The sequence below is a fragment of the Pinus tabuliformis genome, chromosome 4_1 (genome assembly GCF_031772625.1).
Source record: "Pinus tabuliformis cultivar Carrire ecotype Pingquan chromosome 4_1, CPIR1, whole genome shotgun sequence".
In the NCBI taxonomy this organism is placed as follows: domain Eukaryota; kingdom Viridiplantae; phylum Streptophyta; class Pinopsida; order Pinales; family Pinaceae; genus Pinus; species Pinus tabuliformis.
This window is the reverse complement of record NC_142303.1, coordinates 375,868,608-375,881,707: the sequence shown is the minus strand read 5'-3', so window position 1 is coordinate 375,881,707 and position 13,100 is coordinate 375,868,608.

Genomic DNA, 13,100 nt, shown 5'->3' with positions numbered 1-13,100 from the left:
TGCACAATTTTCATGGAAACTTGACTTTCTTTCTCGACTCATTTCTACCACCACCAGCGTTGTTGCCAGATTTATTTGCATCAGGCTTCCCATCCTGATTCTTTTTCTTACCTCGTCCTTTCTTTTTCCCATTGGAATTTTGGTTTCCTTTGGGGTTGTCAGATTGGACGACATTTATTGAAGAAGTTTGGGAAACGGGAGGATTAGACGATGTGACTTGGTTGTTAGAAGTAGTTTGCAAGGACAATTGTTGCAATTGATTCAACAAGTTCACGGTAGTTGTGTCTACTGACCCAACGATACCATCCGCATGCGGACCTGGCTTAGACTTAGCTATGTCAACCTTAGATCTAGGAGAATCTGGCAAGTATTTTTGTAGGATCCCAGACTGAGAGTAGATCAATTCTAATTGTTGGGCCCTAAAAATGGCTTGCTCCTCAGAATAGACCCCAGACATGGAGACATCCTTGGAGATCTCGGGTTGTAAAGACTTCAAAAACCACTCGAGACGGTACTCTGGAGGGATTTCGGCTTTAATGAGCCTCTTTCTCCGTCTCCATTCCTGAATATGGTCAGAAATGTGGGTTGCCTTATCCTGACGAAAGGTGGCTAGAAGTTCAATTCCGGCATCATAGCAGACAGGCAACTGGAAATGATTTAATAAAATGTTGGCTAAGTCAGCGAACGATGTAAAGCTGCCCCCTGCAACTCTATATACCATTTGGCCGCATTACCAATCAAGGTGCGCTAAAAGAGTCTCAACCTAATTGATTCATCGATAAGGGAGTTAGATGAGCACCACAAATGGAATGTGGTTACATGGTCGCCTGGGTCCTCATCACTCTTCCCTTCAAATTTTGGAATGTCTGAAGGGAGTTTGGTTGGGACCAGAGGCCAGGCCGGATTGTACTTGATTGGGTCATTTGTTAACTTAGTGAGATCTGGCAAGTTTAATGTTGCCAGAAACGGAAGCCTAGGAGGACCTTGGGGATTCCACCCAGACTGGGCAGAACTCCCAAAGTTCTGAAAAGATTGTCCTGGAATTTGGGAGGCACCAGGTTGCCCGAAGTAACCAGTAGAACCGGCTGAACCAAAAGGCAAGCCTTGTGATCCAGCAAAATTTGGAGTTTGACCAAATCCGGTTGTATAGCCTCGATAACCAGCAAAGTTTCCTCCTAAAGGATTGTAAGGAGTTTATAACCCCTGATACGGATTCCAAGTTGAAGCAAGGGGAGGAATACTTTGAAACAAACTAACCGTGGAGTACGACCTATTCCCTTGTTCGCCGATAAACGGATTCCCATTTCCTGCGCTACTAACCCTAGGGTTATTCCAACCTTGGAAAGGATTGCTGCTTTGTCCTACAGAAGAAAAATGCATGGATCCTATCGTCGGGTTGGAATGTGGTATATGACCACTTCTGAAAGGAAAACACTGGAATGAAGTTGATCCGCCCATCATGGACGTAGCGGCACTAAACGGAACCGATGGAATACCCTGTGAGTGGGTGCCAAATGGGAAGAATCCAGTACCAAAAGCATTGGTTTGGGCATTTCCACTCGTGGACGGAATGAATGTAGACCCAACTAAAGATGTGCTAGCAAAAGATCCAAACAAGGAAGCAGAGGAGATGGAAATGGTTCCTCCCCCTTGCACCGATGTTGGGGTTTGCATAGTCGTAGCACTTGTAGAAGCCATGCTTCCAGTAGTGGTCATCGATGGTAAGCGCGTAGCGTAACCTAGACTTGACGGTCTATGCGTCGGAGTCCCAATGTATTGCAGTACATCTGGATGACTAGATGGTAGTGGAGAATTTGGAGCCGCTAACGAATCTGAAAGTTCTTCTACCTCTATGTTATTCCCTGCTTGAAAGAGAACTCAAGAAAGGACTGGAGTGTCCCTCTCTTGTTCAGAAGTGCCAAGCCTTGCTTGGCCGCTAATTCCCCCGAGAGGAGGATCAATCCCCGATGAATCAACCGGCGTGGGATGGAACCCACCGGTAGTATTGCCTCTGCGCCTTCTAGGAGAAGGCTCTAAACTTGGTGGCGAAAGACCACGAAGTCTTCGAGACCGTCTAGGAGATCGGTCAGCCACTTTGAATTTTTTTTTATGATCTAACTAAAGACTCAAAAAATTGAAAGCTAGGCCAACTAGGAGCACAGAGCACACACTATAAAGTCCCTAAAGATACAGCCGGTCAAACAACTTCCAAGTATTTCTGCTCCGGGTGATTAAGACCAGACATCAAAATACGAGAAAGTGAATTAAGGGGCCTTCCGAAGATAGTCTGGGATGATGAGGGCCCAGTCCTATCAGCGAAGGTTACAGAGGAAGTTACGCTGACCTCCTAACAACAGCCTACGCTGGTGTAAGCCCCCAAGCTTCGCAAGGGTGCCTTCCAGTAGTACTGTCGAGAGTGATGCAACGTCAACCTCAGGTGCCATGGGATTCCCCTCCGCAGCCACCTGTGTAGTTCCCTAGGAGTAGCAACTATGGATACCAACTCGTCGCAGAAGCCAGGCGGAACAGTCGTGAGGTAAGTTTGGACAAGTCGGAGAGGGGGTATCTCTCTTCCCTGTCTTCACAGACCCTCGTGCTTAACTCCTAGATCTGGAGCTTTCCTGGTCTTCCTAACGCTATTGGATTTTCTCTTGTTATTCAAACTCCTACATTTGACGTTTATATGGCCTTGGAGAGTTAACTCTCCACTCGCCTAATCCAAGGCCCTAAAATCCTAATCTTGTTGGTGTAACTGACTAAAACAAAAAGTTCTAGTGAATTTTAGTTAGCGCTTGATTTTATTAGGCTGTTCGTTAAGTCACAAGGTAACGGAAGTGAAACTAGTGGTGTTTTTTGACGCAAAAGAAATTAATAAAAACTTAATTACATGCACATGCACTTTTTCGTTTTTCGATGAAGAGCAATTTCTATAGGGTTCAAAGGTACTTCTAATAAAACAATTTTTTCTTTTCTTTTCGTTAATTCACACTTCACACTCACCAAAGCTAACAAAGCTATATATGCCTAAAAAGGGGATGCAAATCTATCCTAATGCAACAACTATATGTGGATGCAAGATTTAAAACTACTCTAAAAACAAAAATGAAAGTTGCTTGCTTATCAATCTTTATCTTGCCACTTACAATGTCTAGATGGAATATGAAATGCTACTATTCATTTCGTCTAAACACTAAAAACAAGTTCTAAGACAAACATAAAGCACTTTCACTTCACTAAAAGGAAACCAAATGAAAAGCAAGTTCAAGAAAGCAAAAGTAAGATTTTCAAAAGATTTTCTTCAAAGCAACAAACAAAAGAGTCTTTTCAAAAAATGCTCTCAACAACACTAAAACTTGTGATTGAAGAATAGGCAATTAAAAACTTTTTCGAATCAACACCACGCAATGGATGAAAACTCAACAAAAATAAATGTGTTTGAAATCACTCTTAACAATCAAAAGCAGCAATGAAAGATTTGGCACCGAAAACCAAAAAATCAAAAAGACAAATTCCAAGAAAGTGTTAATCAACAACTTTCATGAAACAAAGAAGTGGATGGTCACAAAAAGCAGTTTTTTCAAGCAAAAGAAAAGTCACCAAAAGCAAGATTAACACAAAGATTGAATTCAATCTTCCCACCCTGATGAAACAGAGCAGCCAAGATTCCTAGCAATAAATCTTGCGTGCTTCAGCCAAAAACGATGATGCTTGCAATCAACAAAAAACAAGACCAATACTCCTTATAATCAGAGAGAATTCGAAACGCGATGCTCGCTGTAAAACAAATAACTGATACTAGGAAATGATTGTTTCAGACTGACTCAAACCACCAGACAAAACTTCAGAGACTAAAAAGATTTATAAATCGTGAAAATTGCAATATATACGCGACTGTACTGAAGTACAGATTACATGTATACGTGACTGTATCTGAGGAAACCTGCGTATACGCGGGTTCACTCAAAGAAACAAGCATATATACGCCTTTGTATCTAATAAAAACAACGTATATGTAAAGCTTCAAGAAAAATAAAAAAACAATCTGAAGAATCTGGCAAAGCTTAAAGTTCAAGAATAGATCAGACAGTAACAGCAAGCAGACAAGGCAGCCGAGTCCTGATTGGCTTGAAAAACACCCAAACTAGGAACAACAAGAGTGGTGTCCCCAGTGGAGTCGCCAATTCTGATAGAGGGAATTTCTCCCCTAGGGCTTTTTGGGTTGAAACCCTAGCGGACTGAAAGTTATCTATTCAAAGAAACATGCATTCATACAGCCATTATGCTATTGTAAGCAAATTCTATGATAAGGATACGTACCTTTGGTCCTACATTTGAGAAGGCCCTTAGGGTCCAAACCCTTCTTGGAGTTCCCTTCTTCTCTTTTGTCCTGCAAAACAACCAATTCAAAGAACACAGCAGTACATGGACAAAACTTATAAAGAAACCATCTTCATGTTATAAAGAAAGGTAGTTAGTTATGAAATCCAAACGACCATTTACATATGAACTCAAACATGAATATCATTAACATAAAGAAGATTCATTTCGGGAACCAAGACATGTGTTTCTTTTATTATAGACAAATAAAGTACATAAAAAGGAATATTTTCACCTGAGTCACCTTCAGCAGGCTCCAAGCAAAGCTTCCTTCTGGATCCATTCCAGCCTCAAGCCTCTAACAAACTCCTTCCATGACTCTCTCCATGATGTCATAAATAGTGGATGAACATCAACACACAAGGAAACAAAGGTTTCCTGTACAAAATGGGGGAAGTGCAGAAGGCACAAGGGACTTCAGACCTGGTCAAGGGAAAAATCTCAGCATAATAACCTTTCTCTCTCTTCTCTCCTCCCTTAGGCCTTCCCTTTGAGGTCTTTTTATACCATCTTCAAAGTAGTTTTTTAGTTAGGAGTTGGTTGGGAACAGTTGGGCCACGGGCACCAACAGGTGATCAGCAGGTATAACCCGCGATCTCTGCCTGAAAATAAGGAGTGTTATATTTTTTTAAGTGTTTTAATACATACACGCGGGTTGGCTATACACATACCCGCGTATACATGCATTTAACTCAGGGAAATGTCGCGTATAAGGGATAAAACACTGTTTTTAAATTTTAGGACCAGGTCTGGAAGGAGGGGTTTCCCTAGGCCATGAGTACAACATCACAAACCATGAAAGTGAGATTTGGAGCTATAGCATATGCCCCCTAATATATGAGGTCAGAAGGGGTACATGATGGCCGAAATATATTATGCGAGTACATGGAAAGGAAGTATGTCAAAAATCGAGGAGAACTTCACCAGAATTCAGCCTGCCAAGCCACCAAAGGAGATCAGAAAGAAACACTGTCTGAGGTGGGCATACCCATGCTCAGAAAAAGTAAAGCATGTCCACATATCAAGTACAAGCGGATCCACTAAGTATACTAGTATAAATTACTGAAAGATACATAATGGATCATCTGATCATAATGAACAAGTACATGTCTGAATATCACATATAAGACTGTCAATGATGATGACAGATGCAACGGATCACTGATATCATAGACTGATCCCCAAAAGGTACCAACTGAACATGATGGAATAGGATGGTACTAAACTACAAACTCAGGTGCCAGCATATAGAATGTCGCCATGACTGACTGCAACATATAAAGTGGAGTGGTATCAACTAGCAGCAACAGGAGCAACTGTCAAGTGAACCAATGAATGCTGATACAACCTGAGGTCTTCACCAACCACCATGGTACATTTCTACAGCATGGGAATAAATGATTTGAAGTCGACCATGTGAGAAATCGTTTGATTACCGGTCATTGATGTATACCGTTAACAAACGCGAGACTACTCACCGATAATGATAATGAGCATCAAGGTACCCAGTACAATCTAACAAGTGTGAATAGATGAGCTGGAGTCGAACACCTGTAAGAATCTATCGATCAGGAGACAATGATGGTTTCCCACTGTCGATAGCGAAGGATCTGCCACTAATGACTGCAAACCCCAAGGTACTGCCAAATGGACTCTAGATCTTTGCCCCAGAGAAATGAGTCGGTGTCGATAGGGAAAGATCCGCTAGAAGGAAGGCATTAAGGCATCCTTCATCAATCTAGTGCGAGTGTAACCCGTAGGCCAATAATGTGGAAGGAATCGGACGAAAAAAGATGTAGTAACCCAACCGAAGTACGTTTCTGGCATACACAAGATGTGGGTAGCGCACGACAGAAACCCTCTGAACAACCCAATAATGAAAGCTGACATAGAGTCAAGGTATCCAACAATAGGGTCAAATGGAAACCAAGGTACTGCACGAATCCCAATGTGTGATAATGTACGCTGATGTCGAACACAAGGGAAACCACTCAGTCAAAGACCCATGATACTGATCGACGCTGAGCACAAGGTAACCTATCAATAATGAAAATAGGGCCAGGGTGCAGCTCTAGGCCTGTCCTCAGAGCAAGATGTCGTCGTCGATAAGGACAAGACCCACCAGCATGAAGTCAATGGGGACCTTCTCAAACCGGCACGAGTAAAGGACCAATATAATTGATGTGATGGTAGACATGACACTGACAACCAAGGACGGCTGACTGAAAAATGAGTCAAGGGACACCGCAGAGAGGCTGACTCAAGCTAACTTCCCTTGAACAAAAGCACGACTCAATGTGACTATGTGGTAGCATATGATGACTCTGTATAAGTTCGCCATGCAGGAGGTGTTAGCCTCCTATACCAATAGGTTTCATTTTTCATGATTGGCAGGGGAAATTCCAAAATGTTCTACTTTGATGATGCAAAGACCCCATATTTGTGTGCAAGAACATGTCTGTACATAGTTTGGATAGTGTCCTACTTCTGTATGGGTGATCCAACAGCCTAATCTAGATCATGCCATGTTTAAGTTGATGTTGTAGAATAGAGAAAGAGAATCTGTCCAAACTGTCTAATCTTGGCAGATTAGTAGATTAGGTAGAGAATAAAGGTTCCCAACTGCTTAATCTGGGGCCTTGGAAGTGATAAGGGTAGTTGTAGATAGAAGCTCAAAAGGAAAAGAAAAGAAAAAGAAAAAGAACAATTGAGGGTTTGCAAGTCTAAGTGCACCCTCCCGGAAGTAAAAAAAAATGCTAGGTACTAAGAAGGGTAGGTAGAAAGAGGTTGCAGAAGCTTGTTTTCAGTTATATTGCTCGCCTTGGCAGAAAGCATATATTGACAAGAGAAGGTTCACTTGTCTCAACATTTTGGTAACAACACAGTGAAGCATGTCTAACTCCCCAATCATTCCCCACAAAACATCTTTCTAACATTCCCTAAAGGTCCAATGGGATTTCCTCATTGTGTACTAATACCACCTTTTGATTATGGCAACATCAAGCCAAGGTGTTGATTCCTATTACACAAGAAGCCACATTTCTTGTGTAAAATCATTCCTCACCCTCATCTGCTTCTAAATCTAAGTTTGCTCCTTAAACTTAGCCCTCTGTTTCTCTCCCACATTTCAAAATTCATATTAACCCCTAATTTTACTATATAGCTCCCTAAGTTCTCCCATTCCCTATTATTATAGCATTATTGTGCAAAAAATCCCAGAAATATATATATTTCCCCCCCCTTTTTGGCAATCTAGCCATATATCCCAAAGTTTGGAAGTGTGGGAAAGTCGGAGTCCCATGGAATATCTGTTCATACTTTATTTTGGGAATTAAATCAACACCCGATTGGTTTAATAACCCTAAGCGCACCTTATAAATGGATATATCGTTTACCATTTATCCCCGAAAACCTCAGAAAACCCACAGTTTCATTTTATCCAAAGTTTTGTCCCAGCGCGCTTTTCCACAAATAACGATTGTTTATTATACGGGCCCCGCCGTATCGCGCTACCATCTCTGCATCCTGTCATCTGTCGGATCCGGGCCCTCCCATCCGACGGTCCTCGGCGATTTCGGACCGCCCTCGATCGCAGTCCTTTAGTGCCCGAAAAATGTCAGAGGATGATGTTTGTCTGCGGGCTCGTGTCCGTTTCTCATTGTATTGGGCGGCCTCCGACACAAACCAGGCCCGTACCAAAAACGGTCCGATAATACCGGTTACCGCTCTCCCTTTCCGCTCCACGCCATTGCCGCATCAACATTACGTCAGCTTCCATTCCGCCATTGTTCCGACCTATCCGCCACGTCGCTCGTCCACGTCGACCCAATCACCAGTTGACACGTCATCCCGTCGTACCTGACCCCACCAATGACGTCATGCTGACGTCATCCATCAAAAAGGCGCCAAAAACCAATTTTTCCATATTATCGCGCAAAAGTCATGGTTTTTTGTATTTTTCATATATTTGAGCACTGTGTAACTTGCATGCATTTACGTCGTTCTTCCGCCAACCTCCAGAAATTCGTCCTCGAGCTGCTGCCGCCTGGAATTCCGCACAGTCATCTTCCCCCCGTCGCGCCACAACCAGGTATTTACCTGTTTCTCCCACCAACTGGTTTTTCAGTCTTCACAAGCTAAAAACACAAAATAACCACCATCCGGCTTGCCGAACTCCTATACCTTCAAACACTGAACTAATATCCCTTGGAGGTCCCAAATTCGTCAAAGTCCCCTCATTCACTGCATTGTGCTTAACCCACACCCTTCACAAAGTTTTCGTGTCGCAGGGCGTGCCACAGCAAGACAATTCACCCTGCTTCACCCCCTTTTGATAGCATTTCACCTCAATTTTGCCAAAGCTACCCTGTTTCTCCCTGAAAAACCTTTTATCTGTCAAAATTCACCACATTCATCCACAATTCAAGTATAAATCCAGTTCAGAGGATAAGTGAAGCATGGAGACCCCTGTGGCCTTGAACATTACTCCCCTGAGTGCCCCACAGAGGAACCTGGACTGGCTGGCCCTTGCTGACAGGGATCATCAAATTAAAGAGACAGTTGAGATAACGACCAAATATCATGTACACACTGTTTGTGAGCTAAGGGATAAATACATGAGTGGTGTTGATGACATAGGTATCTGGGAGTCTAATTTGCCCATTTATTACCTACCTCAAGTCAATGTGTTCCCAGACCTCATCCATCAGTGTTGTGAACACTATGACCCCTCACAGAGAGCAGTTTTGAGTTCATCTGGGAATGTTTTATTCCACATCACTCCACAATCCATAAATTAGATGCTGAACTTTAAACCAACCAAACCTCTGGTCCCCCTTTCTATGAACTTTCTGCTCCAAGACGCTGCCAAGTTGCCCAGCTCAGAGGTCACAAAGATTGGTCAGCTGTTCATGAAACCAGAATATCAGCCCCGGCAACCTTCTCCTTATCTACATGTCTGGTTCAATGACACAGGGAGGCTCCTAGTGGACATGATATCCTGCATTCTGGGATTCCATACCAGTGAGTTTGTGGATGATACAACCTTGGTGATGTTATCCATGTTCACTCCAGGGTAGCCTCTTGCTCCCCAGTATGATTATGCCACATTCATTGCTGAAAAGATTCATGAGAAATTCATGAATTTGGAGAGGGAAAGGGTATTCAAGTACACCTCCTATATCTATCACTTGATGTTATACTTTCAGCCTGATAGTTTCCCTGTCTCCTTGAGAAAGCTGGATGCAAAAGGAAACAGGAGGTCAGTGGTGTTTTGTTCATCAGTTTGTCACCATATCTCTTGCTCCCCATACAGCTATTGTGAGTTCATCGATCTGTTCATCTATCCGGCCTTGTCTCTGCTACAAAGCTCTCCTCCTCCTAGACTCACCGATGATATGCAAAAGATTCTCCATCTTTCAAAGAATTATAGCATTGGAGATTGGTACTTCTACCAAGACCACACAGTAATTAGAATATATGGTTGTGAGCTAGCCCCTTACAGACTGCCAAAGTATGTCCCCATGAGACTTTTTGCATTAGAGTATTTTCGACAATTTGGAAATGCAGACATGATTCATTTTCATAGCAGAAATAAGAAAGCACAACTCAAAATCAAACATCAACTGGGCCCATTCATTTTCAACAAAAGAGAAGAAGCATGGCAAGAAGCAGATAAAATTCTAAAGAGATTCCAGCTACAGGCAAGCTTCCTTTGGTCACCCTATGACACCAATCATTTTATAAGTCTTAGAAGAGTCAGATACAGACTTTCCAGCTATGACCATGTCAGAATCCCACACATTGAAAAATATGCAAATCAGTTAGAATGGAAGGAGGGCACCTTAGTGGAAGCATGTTCTAGGGAAGAAATGGCACAAAAAGAAATTAAGCAGTTATAAAAATCAGTTGACTTAGAATTTTTTGGACAGGTTTACTCCCCAGTACTCAAGCATCTTGGAGTAGCTGCTTCCTCTTCTACTACTCCCCAGAAATCTGCCCAAGCCTCTACACAAGCAGCAACTACAGCTAAAGGAAAAGAGATGCAACAAGAGGAGCCACTCTCTAACATAGAGCAGCAATCAGAACGGCAAGAAGAGATGGCTGAGGCACCTTTGAATACAGAGCAGCAAACTCAGGAAAAGGTCCCTCCTAGGCAGGAGGTCACAGTGGAAACCTCGGTGCTGCAAACTCCAGCTAATGAGGAAAGAACAAGGAAGAGAGATAGGCAGGAGGAAACTCCTCTCACCACTTCAACAGATCAACAGGGTGAGAAAAGACAAAGGTTGAATCCCTTTTTTGAGGAGGAGATGCCTGAAAGACCCACTGGTACCATGCTCCCTCCCAACATTGAAACATCAACCAGTTTCTTTCAGCAGGAACAAGAAATACAGCATGGAGGAGAAGTTAGTTCATCAGGGCAGCAGACAAGGTCAGAGCCTAGCATCAAGTAGCAGTTTATAGAGATAAAAGCAAGAAATAATCCAATCAGAATCCATCTCTATAACCAGCTGCTCAAGATGGCGCCAACCAATCAAGAAAGGCTTATGTCGGCCTATGATATTCAAGAGCGAAAAATGACTCTTAGTCATTTTAGGCCCACCATGTTGTAGCCCCAGTTAGCTGCCAACTATATTAGGACCAACCTAGAGGTCTTTGCCAAGGACATCCACCCTATGGATCAAATTGAACTGCACAAACAAACAGGGGAGATGGTTTATGCCACATTGGCTGACAAGACCCTATTGGCCCATAGGTTGCAAAACTCCCTAAATAACACTACTGCTCAATTGGAGCTAGAGAAATCTTCCTCTCAGGCCAAGGATAGCAGAATCAAGTCCTTGGAAGAAATCATCATAGAACTGGGCCATGATCTAAATGACCCTAAGGGAGTGCAAGAATTAATGAAGAAGAAAGATGAGGACATAGTAGCTTTGAAGAAGCTGGTCAAGCTACCAGCAACCCTTCATCCTCAGACTGAAGATGTTGCCTAGAAAAGAAAAGATCAAGATGTGAAGGCCATGCTGGTGGCTTTTCACAAAAGGCTAGTGGAAACAGAGGGTGCCTTGGAGGCGGCCCTAAAGCAAAAGGAAGGAGAACAGGTGTCTCAGCCACCTCAGCAAGTTATAAATCTTGAGGATACTCCTCAAGTAATAATTCCTCCCCCAGAAAGGACATCAGAAGCAGGCCCTTCAGCACCAGCACCAGAGCAGGCACCCAGCCTTGACATGCAGAATATGAGGAAGGAACTGGAGGCTCTAGAGGCACAGATGGCAGAACTAAAGGTAGCAAAAGAAAAATTGGCTACACTAGAAGAGAAATATGATAAATCAAAGCAGAATGTGGCTGAGAGGACAAGGGAAATAAGAACCCTGGAAAAGAAGATAAAGGAGCTGGAAAATGAATTAACCATGAACAAAACTATAGCTGATGTAAAGAAAATTCTATGGGCTAAAATTGGCCAATCTATTACAGACCAATGGCAGTCCATCGAAACAGTTCATGAACAAATGAATCTTTTGGGCGGAGCTCAAGATGAAAATCAAAGGGCCAAGGCATCTTTAGGGAGTATGCCTGAAATAGCCAACAGAATGATAAATGTCCTTAACAATCGGACTGGCCTTCAGCTAGCAGGAATGGGCATTAGAGACAGGACTGATACTATTCTGCTGATTAAAAGGGTGCTTACCCTGAGAATTTATGTCTAGTCATTGGAGAGAAAGTGTCAGGAAATACAAGCAGAAGTGAATGAATTCATTGCAAAAATTACAGTTCTACATAATAGGGGCCTCCCCAGTTTGGTGACCAGTGCAGGAAGATTGCTATCACATGAACATTATGCCAAAAGGGTCAAAAACTTTGCAACAAATCAAATAACAACATCTGCAAGTGCTCCAGAGCAAGCAGGGCCCCTATCTGGGCAGGATCTTTACGATAAGCTGGAAAATCTATTTTTTATTGAGCATGAGATCAGACACCTTTTTGCAGTTACTCCCAATTATTACAAATATACTGAAGCTGATGAAATTCTAATCAAAATGCAGAGGCACCAATTTCTCACTGAAGAATGGTGGAGGAGTATGATAGAAACTATACTTTGATAAATTAATTTTGGCCTAAAGTCAGCATTTTCAAAATGACTCATGTATCAAATCTACTTAAAGCAACAGTGGAAGACAGCTAGATGAAAAGCACAGTGTCTGGGTACAGCTGGATAAGGCAATTGATGTGTCCAACGCAGCAACACCATGACAGGGCAGCATAAACGCAGGAATTCTCAAAATCAATGCAAAGGTGCTCAGCCATCCTAGGACGCTCCAAAAGTCAAAAGATCTCTGACAGGAATGACTAGCTGTAATCAATCTGCTTTAATAGCAATAACTATTGTATCCACTATTTTTGAGAGTTGGTAGAGAAAGTTATGAGTCGATGACTCATTTTCAGATATTTTGTAAAGACAATTTTGTATATATACGCCCCGCTTAGCTTATTTGGGGGTTGTTGTTTATTTGTTCTGAAGAACTTGGCTGTATATTCTAAGAAGTATAATACAAGAAGCTGCTGGTTTTCTCAACTTGGCTATGCTTGGACGTGTTGTGATGGGATTGTTGGCTGTTGCAGAACTCTCGTGTTTTCTCATGATACAATAAGTGTTTTCCTAACTGTCTCTATGTTTCATATGTTTACATAACTCATCTATGATATATGTTTTCTTAGTAGGAAGG